Source organism: Heteronotia binoei, chromosome 14 (assembly GCF_032191835.1).
Source record: "Heteronotia binoei isolate CCM8104 ecotype False Entrance Well chromosome 14, APGP_CSIRO_Hbin_v1, whole genome shotgun sequence".
Classification (NCBI taxonomy): Eukaryota; Metazoa; Chordata; class Lepidosauria; order Squamata; family Gekkonidae; genus Heteronotia; species Heteronotia binoei.
In genome coordinates, this window is record NC_083236.1 from 33646673 (window position 1) to 33655937 (window position 9265).

A 9265-nucleotide genomic window follows, 5' to 3' on the forward strand; every position below is an offset into this window, starting at 1 on the left:
GGTGAAAGGTCTGGATCAGTATAAGGCAATTGTGTGAACTCAAAACTCTTTGAGGAGGGGACTGTGGCTCAGTGGTAGAGCATCTTCTTGGCATGCAGGGAAGGAACTCCTTCCCATTCCTCAGGAAAAAAAGATCTGGCCGTGGGTGACGTGAAAGCCAGTTCTGCCCAAGATCCTGAAGATCTGCCAGTCTGAGCAGACAAGACCAACTTTGATAGACCAATGGATTGACTTGGTCTAAGATAACATCATCAGAGGTTTTGATTCTAAAAATCTGGGAAGTGGGTGCTGTTTTGAGAGTAGAACTGGGAGGGGCAGAGCCTGATGGGTTTTCATGGGGCTTAGGATGGGGGTCTAGTGGTTGCTGAGACAGGCCCTGGCCGGTGGGAGGGGAGATCAGGAGAGAAAGCTTGTGATGTTCTTTCTCCTTCGTCTCCTCCCTCCTCCAACAGCCAGTGTAGCCTAGTGGTTAGAGCAGGGGTATCAAACATGTGGCCTGGGGTTCAAATCAGGCCCCCAAGCAACAGGCTATCATTTGTTTCCTTCTCCCTCTCTCTTGCTTCATTCTGCATCACAGCTTGCTTTACCAAGCTTGCTCATTCACACAGGAGCTACAGAGCAAAGCCTCTATTTTCTCCATTGACTGAGGTTCCTCCCTTGCAGAGGAGAGTGGGGAGGGAAATCTTGCTTTGCCAGGCTCTCTCAATCACACAGCAGAGTTACTGACACAGGCCTCTCTTCATTCTATTGACTGAAGCTCCTCCCCCTCCTGGTCCCCCAGGGAAGGAAGGAAAGAGGCAGAGCTTCCTTTGCCCAGTTCCCTGGATTGCGCCGGAGAGATACAAAGAAAGCACCTCTAAGATGGATGAGTGCTAATGTTTTAAGTTTTAAAAAAAATTAATTGTGTTTGTGACCTTTATAACGTTTATATCTCTGCTACCTGCCATTACATATTATGACACACATGGCCCGGCCCAAGAAGGTTTCATTTATGTCAGCTCTGGCTCTCATAATGAATTAATTCAACTCCTCTGGGTTAGAGTGTCAGATTAGGATCCAGGAGACCCTGGTTTGGATCCTGTTCTGCCATGGTACCTTGCTGGGTGACCCTGGACCAGTCACACACTCAGCCTAATCTACTTTACAGCGTTGTTCTGAGAATAAAAATGGAGGAGAGGAGACAGCCCTTCAAGTACTTGAAGATGGTGATCATATCACCTCTCAGCCGCCTCCTTTCCAGGATCCTTGAGGGTTCCCCCCCCCCTTCCTTGGGCATAGAACAAGGGTCACTGGAGGATTGGTGTGGGGGGATGTTAACTGTGAATGTCCTGCATTCGGGGCCAGATCTAGGGGGGAGCAGAGGGAGTGCGTGCCCCAGGTGTTTGGCCTGGCTAACAGTTCTGGCGGTGCGCTGTGAGGCAGCGAAAAAGTTTTCTGAAATGTGATGGGAAATGCCACGTTCCCTAGGCTCAGAGACGAAGCCAGCTGTACCTTCTCCACCTAACCTACCTCACAGGGTGGTTGTGAAGATAAAAACAGAGGGAGAGAACAAGCATGCAGGCTGCTTTGGGTTTCTATTTGGGAGAAAGCCGTGGGTACAAATAAAGAAAATAGGAAGTGCCAGGGCTTTTTTTTGCAGCAGGAGCTCCTTTGCCCCTCTGATGTAGCCAGGGGGCTGATGTAGCTTACAGTGTTCTTAGTACAGGGTCTATTGTAAGCTCTTGGGGGAGTGGCCTAATGTGTAAAGGAGTTTCTGCTACGAAAAAAGCCCTGGGAAGTGTCCTAGCTGCGGCACCAACCAAAATTTGTGGCAGCTGGCGCTGGCAGACCTCAGGAAGGCCATGCCTTTGCTCCCCCGCCCCACAGCGCCCCATTCAAATATGTCTGCCATGCTGTTATGAATGGATAATAATGGGCCTATCCGGGGCTTTTTTTTGTAGCAGGAACTTTGCATGTTGGGCCGCACACCCCTGATGTGGCCAATCCTCCTGGAGCTTACAGAAGGCCCTGTATTAAGACCCCATAAGCTCCAGGAGGATTGGCTGCCTTGGGGGTGTGTGGCCTAATATGCAAAGAAGCTTCTGCTACAAAAAGCCCTGATATTTAGGACATGCACCCCCTGATGTAGCCAATCCTCCAAGAGTTTATAGAAGGCCCTGTAAGAAGTACACCCCTGATGTAGCCAATCCTCCAAGAGCTTACAGGGCCTACTGTGGGCTCTTGGAGGATTGGCTACTTCAGGGGAGTGTGGCCTAATATGCAGAGGAGTTCCTGCTACGAAAAAGCCCTGGCCTGTCAACTTCTCATACCTGTGGGACGGAGAGAGGGAGAGCTCCTCCCACCGCTGAGTGTGTTGATATGAGCCTTGGGGGAAAAGATTGGTTGGATTTTGGAGCGCCTGGTGTATTTTTTTTTTTTTAAATAACAGCGTGAGAACTGCACGCACTTCAAACCCTGAATAAGGCCATCTTAATTCCTGTTGGCACATAATTATGGGGGCATTTCAGTGGAATCTCTTGGTAAACAGGATACAGAGCTCACCTGAGCTAAGGAAGGATGTGTGAGTGTAGTCTAACGTACGGCCCTAAAACTCCCCAGTTTACAGCTGGGTGAAGGTCAGTAGCTTGCTGGCTAGTTTTAGGGAAGCTCTGGTCCCTTAGCTGCATCCATGCCGTGTGCAGTCTTGCTTCTGGCTTGCCCGCAGTGATGTTGCATGAATTACCGAGACAATAATGAAAGGGTGGTGCTTTCAGCAGTAGAAATGCTAAGAAGTACTCCCGATATGCATGCACTTCGGACCTCTCTTCCCGATAGGGTTGCCAGGTCCAATTCAAGAAATATCTGGGGACTTTGGAAATAATGGAGGATAGGGGCACCTTCATTTGGGGTATTTTGGAGAGAGGCACCGGATGCTGCCTCTACCTTAAAAAGCAGCCTCCCCAGAGCCCCAGATACCTGCAGTTTGGTGTAGTGGTGAAGTGTGCAGACTCTTATCTGGGAGAACCGGGTTTGATTCCCCACTCCTCCACTTGCACCTGCTGGAATGGCACTGGGTCAGCCGTAGCTCTCGCAGGAGTTGTCCTTGAAAGGGCAGCTTCTGTCAGAGCTCTCTCAGCCCCACCCACCTCATAAGATAAAAATATGGAGCAGAGGTCCATCAGTGGCTATTAGCCACAGTGTGTGTGTGTGTGTGTGTGTATAAATTTTTTGCCACTGTGTGACACAGAGTGTTGGACTGGATGGGCCATTGGCCTGATCTAACATGGCTTCTCTTATGTTCTTATGTTCTTAAGGTTGTAAGCTGTTTTGGGTCCCTCTTGGAGAGGAAGGTGGGGGCATGAATGAAATAGAGAGAGAGAGATGCACCACGGTATTTACTTAATAGCCTGTTTCTTCTAGTATCTGTCCCTGGCAAAATATCTTCCCTATTTTGACCTTATTTTTGGAAATGTGCATATGTACCCCAGATTTCCTTCCATCCCCACCCTCCTAACTCCCTAGGCCGTCATGTTGCTGAATGTGTGTGTTACAGATATTCTGTGATGATAAGTGCAAGTTGATCCACTGTGAGATCAAAGCTTTCTAAAGAACAGAATCCTTCTGGTCAGTTGACCATCATGCCTGTTTCAGCTGGCGGGGAAGGCTACAGCAAGATAAATAAATGCAGCAAGCATTAGTGAGCCTTGGGTGATGATGGTCAACTGACCAGAAGGATTCTGTTCTTCTTTAGAAAGCTTTGATCTCACAGTGGATCTACTTGCACTTATCATCGCAGAATATCTATAACTCACACACATTCAGCAACATGACTGTCTAGAGAGTTAGGAGGGTGCGGATGGAAGGAAATAAGGAAAATGTTTTGCCAGGGACAGATACTAGAAGAAACAGGCTATTAAGTGAATACTGTGGTGCATCTCTCTCTCTCTACTTCATTTATGCCCCCACCTTCCTCTCCAAGAGGGACCCAAAACAGCTTAAATTGTGCTGCCTGCCATCTTTATTCAGGGCAGGAATACAAACAGCCATGTTGCATCTGATTTTACCATTCCTTGGCACCTCTGACAGTTATCCACAGGGGTCATTTTGTAGAAAAAGAGGTGCCAGAGCTTATTAGCACAACTCATTTGCATATGCCACACACCACTGACATCACCAGAAGGTGTACTATATTATCTCAGCATCTACCATAAAATACTTATTGAATTATAATTGTCATAATAAAACCTTACTTCATCATACTTTTAAAATTACTTTTTCCTGTGTGGCCACAGTGGCATGATGAAGATTTCCATCTGTCTGCTTTATACGTTTTGGTTACTTTCCCATTTTTTGTGGGGGGAAATATTAGGAAAATATTAGAAAGCTTGTCAAATCTTAGAGTTCAGCAATATCCTCACAGGGGGTTTGAACAATGGAGCCCAGAAGCAAGTATTTGGAAGGGGGGCGGGGTCAGTAAGAAGAAGACTGCAGATTTATACCCTATCCTTCTCTCTGAATCAGTCTCAGAGTGGCTTACAATCTCTTTATCTTCTTCCCCCCAAAAAGACACCCTGTGAGGTGGGTGGGGCTGAGAGAGCTCTCACAGCAGCTTTCAAGGACAACTCTTGCAAGAGCTGTGGCTGACCCAAGGCCATGCTAGCAGGTGCAAGTGGAGGAATGGGGAATCAAACCTGGTTCTCCCAGATATGAGTCCACACACTTAACCACTGCACCAAACTGTGTAAAGAGCACAATAAAATTTAGAGGTTCTGGAGCTCTTCTCCTGTGAGCTCCTGCCCAAAATGAGGCTAGTTATCTGGTCCTCTGTTCTTTGCACCAAGCCTAAGAAGTCCTACATTGGCTGTTGACCAGCAGCCACAGCCCTCTCTGTCTCTGTTCCCTAGAGCTCTCAAGTGAATCCTCCCACCTCAGTCCCAACCCAAACCAAGTGCGTCCTGTCTGGGCTACACCCTCAGGTGTCAAGTCTCCCTAGCTTTAAGGGGCTGAGGTGGCTGAGGTTTCCTGCCTCTGGGCTGCCTCGTTGAGCTCCTCAACTGGCTTCAGTGGGGGCATCTGAGGTGTTGACCAGTGGAAATGGAACCACAGCTAGTAGGTGGTTGGGGCAGCAATGTGGGGCTTGGCATTTGGGAGCCCTGGCCAGCTAGTCTTCCAGGTAGCTATGCATGCAGGCACAGATCCCAGTAAAGTCCATAATTAACACAAACATCTAACATAATCACTAAAAAGTATCAAGACATCAAGCGTTAACAGCAGTTAAAAGCTATTAAGATCAGTGTCCTGTATACATTGACAGATTTTTTTAAAAAAAAAATTCAAATCTATAGTTAAACAAGAACATTTTACCCCAGCAACTGAAACTAAGTACTTGCACCAAGCAAACAGCTGTATAGAGGGATTTTTCCAGCCTACGTGCCACCACAGAAAAGACCCCGTCTTGCCTTACCATCCATCACAGCTGTGAAGGTGGGGCTACCCTGAAAAAGGGCCTCCATAGAAAATCTTAGTTCTCAGTCTCACATGGGAAACGTTGGAGAATATGTTATTAAGCACAATACCTGGTACTGAATCAAAGTTAAAAATAAAAAATGAGCAGATGAAACACCAGATGGTTGGCAATGCTGGTGTTTTGTTTCCCCCCCAGCTTTCTCCTTATCTTACCTCTTCCCTTAGAGTAAGGATTAAAGTGTCAAACTAAAGTAAGGGGTCATATGAGCAGACTAAAAGCCCCTAGTTATTTTGGAGAAACTGTTGTGGGTTTTTTGTTGTTATTGTTGCAGAAACTGGATAACTGGTAGGCATTGCAGAATAACCAGGCACAAGGACTCTTTCATATACAAACGGTAGAGGAAATGAAAGATAATTGTACAATAAATGTATTGCAATCGCATCCTGTGTTGACAAACTCTTCCTATGTGCAGCTAAGAGCAGCTTTGTGGGTGGAAAGGAACACAAAATGCAGCCAGCCCATCTCAAATATCTGAACTTCTTCCTAGCACATTATTGTTGAGGCCAGCCAAAGTTCCTATACCTAATGGCAAGGTTCATGTAAGGGTTGCCAGCTTCCAGGTGGGGCCTGGAGATCTCCTGCTTTTACAACTGATCCCCAGCTGGCACAGATCAGCTCCCCTGGAGAAAATGGTTACTTTGAAGGGTGGACTCTATGGCACTGTACCATGGTGAGGCCCCTCCCCTCTTCAAACCTCACTCTCTCCTGGCTCCACCTCCAAAGTCTGCAGGTATTTTCCAGCACAGACCTGGCAACCCTAGCTCATGTCAAAACACAAGTGCAGAATTGTATATTTGATGTAACTTTCAGCATCCCAGGAATCTTGGTTTCCATCAGGGCTTTTTTTTGTAGCAGGAACTCCTTTGCAAATTAGGAGGATACACACCCCTGATGCAACCAGTCCTCCTGGAGCTTACAGTAGCCCCTGAACGAAGAGCCCTGCAAGCTCTTGGAGGATTGGCTACATCAGGGGTGTGTGGCCTAACATGCAAAGCTGTTGCTGCTACCAAAAAAAAAAAATGCCCTTGTTTCCATTATGTTTTTAAAAGAAAGTTGCCGGTCTGTTGAAAGTAGCTCAGCATGACCAAGCCTTTGCAGGTTTGAATAAGTTCTGCTTATCCTCTTTCATACTGCATCTAATGTGATTAAATTTAATTATATGGAATTCCTGCTCTGTCCATCTTCACTAGTTAGGAGCAGTGGGGGAATTGGACATTTGGTCATCTGGAAAAGCACCGGTGAATGATGGCCTTGGGTGGGAGTGCTGCTCTTGCCCAAATTAGTCCCTATGTCAAGCCTGTCATGTGCTGAACACATGAAGAACTGGAACACAAGTCCCAGGACAAAAAGGTATCATTTGAGTCTGTTGTATAAACAGGTCCCAGTATGACACAATAAATCTTTAAGGAGGAAAAGTTGGAAGGGAAGCAGGTACCTAGCCAGCAAGTGACTTTATTATCCTTTTGAGATACAGAGTAGAACAAGGGGAATCAAGATAGAAATAAAAGCCTGCAAAATGGCACTGTTTAATTGGAATTCTCTTGCAGCAGTTTACATGTGGCAGCTGAATTTAAAAAAAAAAAAAAAACACCACTTGCACAAGTCTAGTGTGCAGTTGCATCACTTTTAGCCAAATATCCAAATTAAATTATTCCAAATTGTGTTCCCGCTACATGGCTTTTTCAGAGCAATAGGACAAGCAGCTCCTACTTGAAATTGCAGTAGTTTAAAAATCCAGCATTACTGTAGTTCTTATATATGGGACATTTCTGTATTGGACTGCATGAAATCTCTCCTTTTTACCAGATTTTTGCCTGGGTTTCAGCACAGAATGTCGTCCCAATTGTAGAAATAGTGGGGCAAATTCTAGTGTGGAGGGCACAAAGAGTGGTGGTTGCCAAAAAGAGACCAGAAATGCTGTGGGATAAATGGGAAAGGAATTTCAAATAGGAAGAAAGGAGCTTCTAACTAGATAAGAGATGCAGTGGGGAAGGAATGGCTGGCATTAAGGCAGGTGGCCAGGAACTGGAGATGGAGGAGCTAAGGAGCAAGGAACAGGAATCTCAGCGGTTGAGCAGAAGCTCCATTGGTCAAGGGATAGGATTTGACATCTGCTGTGGAACAGGGATGCTGTGAATTTCACCACAAACATGTCTGACTGTCAAACTTACCATGTTTAAAGAGCCAGTTTGGTTAGGGGCAGCAGACTCTAATCTGAAGAAACTGGTCTGACTCCTTCACATGTAGCCAGTTGAGTGACCTTGGGTCAATCACAGTTCTCTCAGAGTTGTTCTCTCAAGAGCAGTTCTTGGAGAGCTCTCTCAGCCCCACCTACCTCATAGGGTGTCTGTTGTGGGGAGAGGAAGGGAAGGAGATTGTAAGCCACTCTGAGATTCCAAGTGAAGGGTGAGCTATAAATCCTTCTCCTCTTCTTCTTCTCTGATCATCCACCTTTTTTGCTTTATGCCAAACTTCTACAAACTCACTCCTAAGAATTTTGCGCTGGAGTTTTGCAAGACTGACTATGTGCAAATATACTGCTAGTTCTATTGGAATCCCTAGGGACTACTTAGATGAACTCCAAAAGACAGGATTTATTAAGACACAGCATTTATTTATGACTGATTTATATGATTGGTGTCTGGCTTAATTGTTAATTTAAAAAATTGCCTGCTGTGCAAAGCGGATACAGAACAAGGGTGGAGGGGCAATTGGGTTGAGTAAGAATGCACATGCATGAAAAGCCAGTTACACTGTACAGCATGGTGAGGAAGGAATACCATTTTTAGCATTGTGCTGAACAGCCACAAATGGGTCAAGGAATAGTCAACCCAATCTTCAACCCCCCCCCCCAAAAAAAACACAAGACCAGCAACCTGGCAGGTGTTCAAGCATCCCTGATGTGGATGAGAATTTTTACTTGCTTTTTAAAAGTTTCTAGTACTCATTGGCTAAACAAACCACATATATTGTATTTTCATTTGCTGTTTCTCCAAGGAACCCAGTGTGGCATACATTGTCTCCTCATCCTTCCCTCCTCATTTTTATCTTCAGAACCAAACTGTGAAGTACCTTAGGCTGAAAGGCAGAGCTTTCCTTTTGTGTAGAAAAAGCCCAGCAGGAACTCATTTGCATATTAGGCCACACCCTGATGTCACCATTGTTCAATACAGGGCTTTTTTGTAGAAAAGGCCCAGCAGGAACTTATTTACATATTAAGCCACACCCCTGGTGCCAAGCCAGCTGGAACTTCCTTCCTGTGCGTTCCTGCTAAAAAAAAAAGCCCCGCTGAAAGGTATCCTGAAGGGATCCACAGCACCATTCTAAAAGTGGCCACTTTGGGAACTTCAGCGTAGGACCACTCAATGGTGGCAAGGGTCAGAGAGAGAGAAACAGGACTGGGGCTATATACCGTAAGTCTTCTAACAACTAGGTTCCTTGCTTCTTGAAATGTATAAGGAACCAGCTCTATAGTGTCTGCTTCCTGGACTTGATCTTTTTTGGCTGCTAACAGACGGGTGGTTGGGAGGCGTCCCAAATTGGGCCAGCTGGAAAAGAGCCATCCCGAAGCCTCCGCACACTCCCCAGCGAAGTGCCTTCATCCCTTCCGTGAGGGCGGCCATGTGCCTCCAGACATGGAGGTGCCTCAGAAGCCAGACTGCTCTTTTCCCACCCCAACAAGTTAAGCGCTCATGCGCTCAAGCACTCCGGCAGTTTTTAAGAAAAAGAAAAGCCAGAAGCGGCTTGGGGCAGCTTGGT